Below are 12,126 nucleotides of genomic sequence, written 5' to 3'. Positions count from 1 at the left end.
GTAAAGGAACAAAATCTCTGGCAATGGATATAGTCCTCTCCCCCAGATATTTATATTTGGATTATGAGATTCCCTTGGGGGAAACTCTCCTCCACGCGATTGTGTTGTGGCTTTTACTTTCTGTTCTCATAGGCATAGATCATACAGAACATTTGACAATTATGCTCAAATGAGAGAAAATCACTCTTTGGGGGCCTTTTCTAAAGTTAGCCTATGGTATTTGTCTTTCTCTGTCTAACTTCTTTCACTAAACATAATGCCCTCCAAGTCCATCCATGTTGCTGCAAATGGCAAAATTTCATTCCTTTTTTATAGCTGAGTAGGAGCCATAAAAAGACAAATACTCTATGATATCGCTTCTGTATGGAATCTGAAAAAAAATACAACAAACCAGTGAATATAACAAAAGAGAAACAGACTCACAGATACAGGGAACAAACTAGTGGTTACCAGTGGGGAGAGGGCAGTGGGGAGGAGCAAGACAGAGGTAGGGGATTAAGAGGTACAAACTGCTAGGTAAAAAATAAATAAGCTACACGCATACATTGTCCAGCACATGGAACAGGGCCAAACATTTTTTTTAAATTGGTCTACATATTCAGGAGAAAGGATGACAAATGTAATGTTTACACATCTCCTTCATGAAAACTTTTGTGATTGGAAATTAACTATTGCTTGCTTTTTAAAATTTCTATTAATGAAAAAAAGAATTATAGTGAGAAATTTTCCCTGAGACTTTAAATAGAGGTAAGAAAACTGGAATTAGATGCCATTGAGGACTCATTAGAGGAATCTAGAAAAAATCAATACAAGATCTGGGACCACAGCCCTCCTGGAAGGGTGATGGAGCTCTCTCCACACCCATGGCTCAGACCAACAGTCGGGGGAACTTAGGACAATAAAAGGATTCCGCCTCTAAATGCTGAGCAAATAGCAACTAGCTCTAGCTCGGAGCCAGATTTGTGAGGCAATAAGAGAATGTCTGTATGCAGGTCAGGAAGTAACAGAGCTGAACATGGAAAAACAGACTGGTTCCAAATAGGGAAACGAATACATCAAGGCTGAATATTGTCACCCTGCTTATTTAACTTATATGCAGAGCACATCATGAGAAATGCCGAACTGGATGAAGCACAAGCTGGAATCAAGATTGCTGGGAGAAATATCAGTAACCTCAGATATGCAGATGACACCACCTTTATGGCAGAAAGCAAAGAAGACCTAAAGAGCCTCTTGATGAAAGTGAAAGAGGAGAGTGAAAAAGCTGACTTAAAGCTCAACATTCAGAAAACTAAGATCATGGCATCTGGTCCCATCACTTCATGGTAAATAGATGGGGAAACAGTGGAAATAGTGGCAGACTTTTTTTTTTTTTTTGGCTCCAAAATCACTACAGAGGGTGACTGCAGCCATGAAATTAAAAGATGCTCACTCCTTGGAAGAAAAGTTATGACCAACCTGCTGCTGCTGCTGCTGCTGCTAAGTCGCTTCAGTCGTGTCCAACTCTGTGAGACTCCATAGATGGCAGCCCACCAGGCTCCCCTGTCCTGGGGATTTGCCAGGCAAGAACACTGGAGTGGGTTGCCATTTCCTTCTTCAATGTATGAAAGTTAAAAGTGAAAGTGAAGTTGCTCAGTCGTGTCCGACTCTTAGCCATCCCATGGACTGCAGCCTACCAGGCTCCTCCATCCATGGGATTCTCCAGGCAAGAGTACTGGAGTGGGATGCCATTGCTTCTCCATGACCAACCTAGACAGCATATTACAAAGCAGAGACATTACTTTGCCAACAAAGGTCCATCTAGTCAAAGCTATGGCTTTTCCAGTAGTCATGGATGGATGTGAGAGTTGAACTATCAAGAAAGCTGAGCACTCAAGAATTGATGTTTTTGATCTGTGGTGTTGGAGAAGACTCTTGAGAGTGCCTTGGACTGCAAGGAAATCCAATCAGTCCATCCTAAAGGAAATCAGTCCTGAATATTCATTGGAAGGACTGATGTTGAAGCTGAAACTCCAATACTTTGGCCACCTCATGTGAAGAGCTGACTCATTTGAAAAGACCCTGATGCTGGGAAAGATTGAAGGTGGGAGGAGAAGGGGACAACAGAGGATGAGATGGTTGGATGGCACCACCACCAACTCAATGGACATGAATTTGAGTAAACTCCGGGAGTTGGTGATGGACAGGGAGGCCTGGTGTGCTGCAATCCATTGGGTTGCAAAAAGTCAGACACGACTGAGCGACTAAACTGAATTGAAGATAATGTCCTAATCAAACAACTAAGGGACTTCCCTTGTGGAATGCAGGGGAAATGAGTTCGATCCCTCGTCAGGGAACTAAGATCTCACGTGCCCTGCAAGGCAACAAAGTCCGCACACTGCCACTGCTGAGCCGACATGCCTCAAGTACAGAGAAGCCTGTGCCACAACTATAGAAATCTACGTGCTCCAACAAGATCCTGTATCCACAGTGAAGATCTGACACAGCCAAATTAGTTAATTTAAAAAGGCATACTTTAATGGTTGGATTTAAAAAAAAATAAAAAGGAACTAAAACTCTGTGAACTACTTTGTGTCTCTTGGTGTTACACAATTAAAAAAAAAAAATCTCAAAAAATGAAGCTTGTACAGAGAAGCTGGGAATCCTCAATTTTGGTCAGTCCTGAAACATTCTGACATAAAACTATGGACATAAAACCATTCAGCCCATGAACACGACAAAAACAATGTCAACAGCATTGAGAAGAACAACTAACATGTACGGAGTACTTACTATGTACACGGCACCATTCTAAGTGATTCAGATGTATTCATCACTATGAGGGGCGGATGCTACCTCTATTTTGTGGTTGAGGAATCTCACGTTTAGAGGACCCAGGCAGCCTGGACTCCTAACTATGGCACCACAGTTGCTTCTTTACACATAGAAGTAGTTACATGTGGTTAACACAGTTTGTTTTCTCTGGATATAGGTACAGGAGTGGGATTGCTGGATCCTATGGCAGCTCTATGGAGTTGGATCCTATGACCTAAACATAACCCAGGTATAAAATGAAGAACCAGAGGGATGTTTAGATGTATCAGCCTTGGGACGTGCTTGTGTCACCCATGGAAGATGCAGCCCTGAGAGTGATGCAGGGCTCAGTTTCGACCTGATCAATACGAGAGAAAGTCAGGAAACCAAGGCACATGCAAGTTCAAATAGGACAAAAGGCAGCAAAACATGGTACTCACAGAAAATAGAAGCAGAAAGCAGAGGAGCTCAGAAAGGGACTTGTGTGATGTTTCTTTGTTTGCTTTGTTTTGATTTTTATTTCATATTGGAGTAGAGTTGATTAACAACATCGTGTTAATTTCAGGTGTACAGCAAAGTGATTCAGTTATACATACACATGTATCTGTTCTTTTTCAAGTTCTTTTCCCATTTAGGTTATTACAGAATATTGAGCAGAGTTCCTTGTGCTATGCAGTAGTGCCTTGATTGTTGTCTATTTTAAATGTACCAGTATGTATATATAAATTGCAAACTCTGTTTTAATATGCTATTTAAAATATCGACCTCTTTCAGACACAGAATAATTGAACATTTCATCATTTCTGAGGCATTTACAAGTAGTTTCATAAGGATTTTTTAGACTTTCTAACTAAGATATGGAGAAGGCACTGGCAACACACTCCATTACTCTTGCCTGGAAAATCACATGGACGGAGGGGCCTGGTGGGCTGCAGTTCATGGGGTCGCTAAGAGTCAGACACGACTGAGCGACTTCACTTTGACTTTTCACTTTCATGCATTGGAGAAGGAAATGGCAACCCACTCCAGTATTCTTGCCTGGAGAATCCCAGGGACAGGGGAGCCTGGTCCGCTGCCGTCTCTGGGGTCACACAGAGTCAGACACGACTGAAGCAACTTAGTAGCAGCAACTAAGATATGGAACTTCCCTGGTGGCTCAGACGGTAAAGCTTCTGCCTGCAGTGCAGGAGACCTGCGTTTGATCCCTGGGTTGGGAAGATCCCCTGGAGAAGGAAATGGCAACTCACTCTAGTATCCTTGCCTGGAAAATTTCATGGACTGACGAGCTTGGCGGGAAATAGTCCATGGGGTCGCAAAGAGTTGGACATGACTAAGCTACTTTCTTTCAACTAAAAGGTGAGCTCTCTATGGGTAGAGATGTTTATATTACCATTTTTTCTACAAATCATACATGTAGGACCACATATAGGACCATCATTTCTGTACATATATCTATAAGTATTTTTTTGCACAGAGATAGGCAGACAGTAGATAGTCAAATACATTTTGATTTATTACCTAATAATTCAGAACCTCAAGGCATTAATCTGTTTTAGCACGTTTTTGAAAAAATCTGCAAAATTGATGTTCGAAGACTTTCTTCTGCATTTAATAACTACCCCGGTTGAACCTGGGAAGTCTTGAGGAACCTTCAATCACTCTCTCTTCTAATATGAAGTGCATTCTATTTTAATTCTCTTGATTCAACTTTACAAAGAAACAGAACTCATTTCTCTCTTAAGCACATTATTGAAACCATGGCTCAGAAGTCCTCCCCATCATGCCACCAGAAATCTGAACTAAGGTTTGAGCCAGAGGGAGCCAAGAGCTGGGGGAATATTGGGAAGACACACATGTTTACATTTGGCAGGAATCTGTGCAATATTTCTTCCCCATTTGGCAAAGCAAAAGAAAAAAAAGTGGAATTTGGAAGCTTTTGTTTTAAAATCTTGGAACTCTTTCTGATGTTTCCTTCTCACTGGAATGATGAGGTACTAAACATTTGTTTGGCAAAAGAGAGAGGAAGCAAAGACAAGGTAAATACTGAGATGATGCATAAAACCATTGTTTCAGAACACTCCTTGCAAAGACAATAGAAGAGCAAATGTTGACAGCCAGAGGAAAGAAGCCACACATGGAACACTTTTCACATTCAGGAATTTGTATAACTTTGGAGGAAAGACAGTAACTTAAAAGATCACTGGTGGATCACACTTTGTGGATGAGAAGAGTTCCAGTCCCTGTCAGATAAAAAATGAGTTTCCACTATGTTCAATATCCTGCAATAAACCGTAATGGAAAAGAGTATACACACATATATATAGATATATGTATACATATGTAAGTGAATCACTTTGCTATACATCAGAAACTAAACTAACATTGTAAAGCAATTACACTCCAATTAAAACATAAATACAAAATAAATAAAACACAAATACATTTTAAAAAATCACTGCTGGATATCGATTTGTGGAATAAATGTGCTCTAATCCCTGGTAAAATGGTTGCTTCCAATTGGTTTCCAATATAAAATAAAAAATGAGTTACTACTACATTCAATATACCATAATAAATCATAATGGAAAACAATATTATATATACATACTAATATATTATGTATAATATATATGAAACTGAATCGCCTTGCTGTCCACCAGAAACCAACACAACATTGTACATCAACTACACTTCAATTCTTAAAAAGTTTCCATAAAAATGTACCCCAAGAAATTAAGGTGAGTGCATTTTTAGATAAGAAGTAAATATGGCTGCTTTCAAATTGTGGTGCTAGAGAAGACTCTTGAGAGTCCCTTGGACTGCAAGGAGATCAAACCAGTCAGTGCTAAAGGAAATCAACCCTGAATATTCATTGGATGGCCTGGTGCTAAAGCTGAAGCTCAATATTTTGGCTACCTGATGTGAAGGTCTTTTCATCGGAAAAGACCCTGATGCTGGGAAAGACTGAGGGCGGGAGAAGAGGGTGATGGAGGATGAGATGGTTGGATGGCATCACTGAATCAACGGACATGAGTTTGAGCAAACTCTGGCAGATAGAAAAGGACAGGGAAGCCTGGCATGCTGCAGCTTCTAGGGTCACAAAGAGTCAGACACGACTTAGCAACTGAAAAACAACAACAAATATGGCCAGGACTCTGGCCAGGGAAGGCTTTATCATCACTGTCAGAAATCAGAAGATCAGCTATTTAAGTTAGTTAAAGAATGTACAATATTGGTTTAATACCAATGGGAATGCAAGAAAGTGAGAAAACAGAGCTGGCTTAAGGAATAAGGGAAGACTATATAGGATAGATAAGATTATGAGGCTGAAGCATTTAAACAATTTGGAGCAGGGCTGGGGAACCAGGCATGATGCCAGGAGTGGCCGGGTAAGATCACAAGGGAGAGGAGATTCCCAAGGAATCACAGACACAATCCTGAGTGGAGGTACTGCCTTCGGTGCAGCAGAAGGAGCAAGGCTCCCTTAGATATTGAAACAAAGAGTTCATTTATAAATTTAGGAGACACTGTACCTCATCTGACCTGGAAGAAATGAGATGGAAAATCAAGGTAGCACTGAGTTTGATATCAGCTGTGGGTTTCTCAAAACTATCCTGTATCGTATTGAGCACTTTCCTTGCTGTTCCTAGCATCTTGAGAACTTTTACCAGGGGAGAAATTGGATTCCGTCAACTTCCTTTTATGTGTAAGTTGAAATGACCTTTTGTTTTACTTTTTCCTTTCATTATACTCAGGTCATGTATTATACTGGTTGACTTACTTTTGGTTAACCTCCCAAGTATAATTAGAATAAATAGTATTTTATGATGGCAGAAAAAAAAATAAAAGCAAAGTAGCAAAACAGCAGTGCCGCATGGTTAATATTCCTCTAAATCACAAGACTAAGAGTAGACAACAGAACAGTGGGGAATCAGACCACCGAAGACAGAGAGTAAAATGTCAGAAGAAAGGTTAAGAAGTGCTTAATGTCACGATGTACTTCCCAACTCGAGGTTGCTGTAGTGACAGAATTTCCCCTTATATGGTGATGTTGGATGTTAAAAAATATTCCTACCTCATAGTAATGACATGATAATGGGAGAAAAATTCAAAAGAGGTAGATCGTGATTAAGGGTAAAGAGCCATGTTATCTACCTTTGGGCACCAACAATATAATTATAAGGGATGGAAAAGAGACGACCACAGACCAAACCATCGTTATCGGAGTGCACAGCCAGGTCTTGTGTTTTCATGGCCTATGAGTGATGTGTAACCACCTGACCAGTGGAATCTGACCAACAGCATCACAGAGAAAGTGATGTGCGTTTCCAGGAGGGTCACAACTCCCTACATGACCCTCCACACTTAATGCCCACTGGCTGGAAGTGAAGGACTTAATGTCCTATACGAAAGCAGAGGCTCAGAGAAGCACGGGTTCCCACATCCTCCGTGGATGCCTCCTAGTGAACACTGGACTCTGTGTGAGCAAGAAGCACACATGTATTGTGAGAGGCATCTGAGATGTAGTGGTTGGCTTGTTCCAGCATCTGAAGATACCTATTCTAACACAAAGAGGAAGACTAGGATTTAGGTCGGAGAAGGCAATGGCACCCCACTCCAGTACTCTTGCCTGGAAAATCCCATAGACGGAAGAGCCTGGTAGGCTGCGGTCCATGGAGTCGCTGAGGGTCGGACATGACTGAGAGACTTCACTTTCACTTTTCACTTTCATGCACTGGAGAAGGAAATGGCAACCCACTCCAGTGTTCTTGCCTGGAGAATCCCAGGGATGGGGGAGCCTGGTAGGCTGCCGTCTATGGGGTCGCACAGAGTTGGACATGACTGAAGCAACTTGGCAGCAGCAGCAGCAGCAGGATTTAGGTAAGCAAAGCTAACCAGAGACTGTATACTTGAGAAGAGATAAAAAGAAACCATCAATGGGACTTCTCTGGTGGTCCAGTGGCTAAGACTCTGAGCTCCCAATGCAAGAGGCCCAGGTTCAATCCTTGGTCATGGATCTAGATTTGGAATGTCCTAACTCCGGGAGATGGTGATGGACAAGGAGGCCTGGCGTGCTGCGATTCGTGGGGTCACAAAGAGTTAGACATGACTGAGCAAATGAACTGAACTGAACTGAACTGAACTAAGACTTGGCACAGCCAAACAATAAAAAGAAATCTTAAAAAGCAAAATCAATTTTTCACCATTGAGGATAATGTTTGCTGTGGGTTTGTCATATATAGCTTTTATTATGTTGAGGTATGTTCCTTCTATTCCTGCTTTCTGGAGAGTTTTTATCATAAATGGATGTTGAATTTTGTCAAAGGCTTTCTCTGCATCTATTGAGATAATCATATGGTTTTTATTTTTCAATTTGTTAATGTGGTGTATTACATTGATTGATTTGCGGATATTGAAGAATCCTTGCATCCCTGGGATAAAGCCCACTTGGTCATGGTGTATGATCTTTTTAATGTGTTGTTGGATTCTGATTGCTAGAATTTTGTTAAGGATTTTTGCATCTATGTTCATCAGTGATATTGGCCTGTAGTTTTCTTTTTTTGTGGGATCTTTGTCAGGTTTTGGTATTAGGGTGATGGTGGCCTCATAGAATGAGTTTGGAAGTTTACCTTCCTCTGCAATTTTCTGGAAGAGTTTGAGCAGGATACGTGTCAGCTCTTCTCTAAATTTTTGGTAGAATTCAGCTGTGAAGCCGTCTGGACCTGGGCTTTTGTTTGCTGGAAGATTTTTGATTACAGTTTCAATTTCCATGCTTGTGATGGGTCTGTTAAGATTTTCTATTTCTTCCTGGTCCAGTTTTGGAAAGTTGTACTTTTCTAAGAACTTGACCATTTCTTCCACGTTGTCCATTTTATTGGCATATAATTGTTGATAGTAGTCTCTTATGATCCTTTGTATTTCTGTGTTATCTGTTATGATCTCTCCATTTTCATTTCTAATTTTATTGATTTGATTTTTCTCCCTTTGTTTCTTGATGAGTCTGGCTAATGGTTTGTCAATTTTATTTATCCTTTCAAAGAACCAGCTTTTGGCTTTTTTGATTTTTGCTATGGTCTCTTTTGTTTCTTTTGCATTTATTTCTGCTCTAATTTTTAAGATTTCTTTCCTTCTACTAACCCTGGGGTTCTTCATTTCTTCCTTTTCTAGTTGCTTTAGGTGTAGAGTTAGGTTATTTATTTGACTTTTTTCTTGTTTCTTGAGGTATGCCTGTATTGCTATGAACTTTCCCCTTAGGACTGCTTTTACAGTGTCCCATAGGTTTTGGGTTGTTGTGTTTTCATTTTCATTCATTTCTATGCAAATTTTGATCTCTTTTTTGATTTCTTCTGTGATTTTTTGGTTATTCAGCAGCGTGTTGTTCAGCCTCCATATGTTGGAATTTTTAATAGTTTTTCTCCTGTAATTGAGATCTAATGTTACTTCATTGTGGTCAGAAAAGATGCTTGGAATGATTTCTATTTTTTTGAATTTACCAAGGCTAGATTTATGGCCCAGGATGTGATCTATCCTGGAGAAGGTTCCATGTGCACTTGAGAAAAAGATGAAATTCATTGTTTTGGGATGAAATGTCCTATAGATATCAATTAGGTCTAACTGGTCTATTGTATCATTTAAAGTTTGTGTTTCCTTGTTAATTTTCTGTTTAGTTGATCTATCCATAGGTGTGAGTGGGGTATTAAAGTCTTCCAGTACAAGACAAGGGTGCCCACTTTCACCATTACTATTCAACATAGTTTTCGAAGTTTTGGCCACAGCAATCAGAGCAGAAAAAGAAATAAAAGGAATCCAAATTGGAAAAGAAGAAGTAAAACTCTCACTATTTGCAGATGACATGATCCTCTACATAGAAAACCCTAAAGACTCCACCAGAAAATTACTAGAACTAATCAATGATTATAGTAAAGTTGCAGGATATAAAATCAACACACAGAAATCCCTTGCATTCCTATACACTAATAATGAGAAAACAGAAAGAGAAATTAAGGAAATAATTCCATTCACCATTGCAACGGAAAGAATAAAATACTTAGGAATATATCTACCTAAAGAAACTAAAGACCTATATATAGAAAACTATAAAACACTGGTGAAAGAAATCAAAGAGGACACTAATAGATGGAGAAATATACCATGTTCATGGATTGGAAGAATCAATATAGTGAAAATGAGTATACTACCCAAAGCAATTTATAGATTCAATGCAATCCCTATCAAGCTACCAACAGTATTCTTCACAGAGCTAGAACAAATAATTTCACAATTTGTATGGAAATACAAAAAACCTCGAATAGCCAAAGCTATCTTCAGAAAGAAGAATGGAACTGGAGAAATCAACCTACCTGACTTCAGGCTCTATTACAAAGCCACAGTTATCAAGACAGTATGGTACTGGCACAAAGACAGAAATATAGATCAATGGAACAAAATAGAAAGCCCAGAGATAAATCCACGCACATATGGACACCTTATCTTTGACAAAGGAGGCAAGAATATACAATGGATTAAAGACAATCTCTTTAACAAGTGGTGCTGGGAAATCTGGTCAACCACTTGTAAAAGAATGCAACTAGACCACTTTCTAACACCATACACAAAAATAAACTCAAAATGGATTAAAGATCTAAATGTAAGACCAGAAACTATAAAACTCCTAGAGGAGAACATAGGCAAAACACTCTCCGACATACATCACAGCAGGATCCTCTATGACCCACCTCCCAGAATATTGGAAATAAAAGCAAAAATAAACAAATGGGACCTAATTAAACTTAAAAGCTTCTGCACAACAAAGGAAACTATTAGCAAGGTGAAAAGGCAGCCTTCAGAATGGGAGAAAATAATAGCAAATGAAGCAACAGACAAACAACTAATCTCAAAAATATACAAGCAACTCCTACAGCTCAACTCCAGAAGAATAAATGACCCAATCAAAAAATGGGCCAAAGAACTAAATAGACATTTCTCCAAAGAAGACATATAGATGGCTAACAAACACATGAAAAGATGCTCAACATCACTCATTATCAGAGAAATGCAAATCAAAACCACTATGAGGTACCATTTCACCCCAGTCAGAATGGCTGCGATCCAAAAGTCTACAAGCAATAAATGCTGGAGAGGGTGTGGAGAAAAGGGAACCCTCTTACACTGTTGGTGGGAATGCAAACTAGTACAGCCACTATGGAGAACAGTGTGGAGATTCCTTAAAAAACTGGAAATAGAACTGCCTTATGATCCAGCAATCCCACTGCTGGGCATACACACTGAGGAAACCAGAAGGGAAAGAGACACGTGTACCCCAGTGTTCATCGCAGCACTGTTTATAATAGCCAGGACATGGAAGCAACCTAGATGCCCCTCAGCAGATGAATGGATAAGAAAGCTGTGGTACATATACACAATGGAGTTTTACTCAGCCATTAAAAAGAATACATTTGAATCAGTTCTAATGAGGTGGACGAAACTGGAGCCTATTATACAGAGCGAAGTAAGGCAGAAAGAAAAACACCAATACAGTATACTAATGCATATATATGGAATTTAGAAAGATGGTAACAATAACCCTGTGTAAGAGACAGCAAAAGAGACACTGATGTATAGATCAGTCTTATGGACTCTGTGGGAGAGGGAGAGGGTGGGAAGATTTGGGAGAATGACATTGAAACATGTATAATATCATGTATGAAACGAGTCACCAGTCTAGGTTCGATGCACAATACTGGATGCTTGGGGCTGGTGCACTGGGATGATCCAGAGGGATGGTATAGGGAGGGAGGAGGGAGGAAGGAGGAGGGTTCAGGATGGGGAACACATGTATACCTGTGGCGGATTCATTTCGATATTTGGCAAAACTAATACAATATTGTAAAGTTTAAAAATAAAATTAAAAATAAATAAATAAAAATAAAAGAAAAATCAATTATTTTAAAAAACAGAGAGTGAGCATATGGGTAAGACTGACAACAGCAAGCTATTAGATTTTTTTAGATATATGGGGTTAAAAATAGATAGTGTTTCGTACAATTAAATTCATCCATTTGACATGCTTATTGAGTTCTGACAATTTTATAAACCCATGTGATCAGGCAATGTACATAGATGTGTTTCTGTATGTCTGTACATGTATATAAATATTTTGCAGTCCACTGCTATGAGTTTTCAGACCTGTATTGATTCAGGCAACCACCCACACAATCAAGGTATAGATGTTTCATCAGCCCCCAAACCTCCTGACTGTTTCCGTTTGCAATGAAAACACTTCTCCTCCCAATCTATAGCAACAATTGACCAATTTTCCATCCCCATACTGTG

The 12,126-nt window shown here is 39.6% G+C and overlaps 1 protein-coding gene across 1 annotated transcript in view; it reads right to left on the bottom strand.

Moving 5' to 3' along the window:
- The window catches only part of TMEM132D (transmembrane protein 132D), an 896,163-nt gene that overhangs the window by 620,484 nt on the left and 263,553 nt on the right, over nt 1–12,126 (bottom strand). The window lies entirely within an intron of this gene.

Source organism: Bos grunniens, chromosome 17 (assembly GCF_055505025.1).
Source record: "Bos grunniens cultivar Pamir isolate PY7600 chromosome 17, Bosgru_T2T1.0, whole genome shotgun sequence".
NCBI classification, from domain to species: Eukaryota; Metazoa; Chordata; class Mammalia; order Artiodactyla; family Bovidae; genus Bos; species Bos grunniens.
Note: the sequence above shows the minus strand (reverse complement) of the source record. Positions and strands in the feature narration are given on the sequence as shown.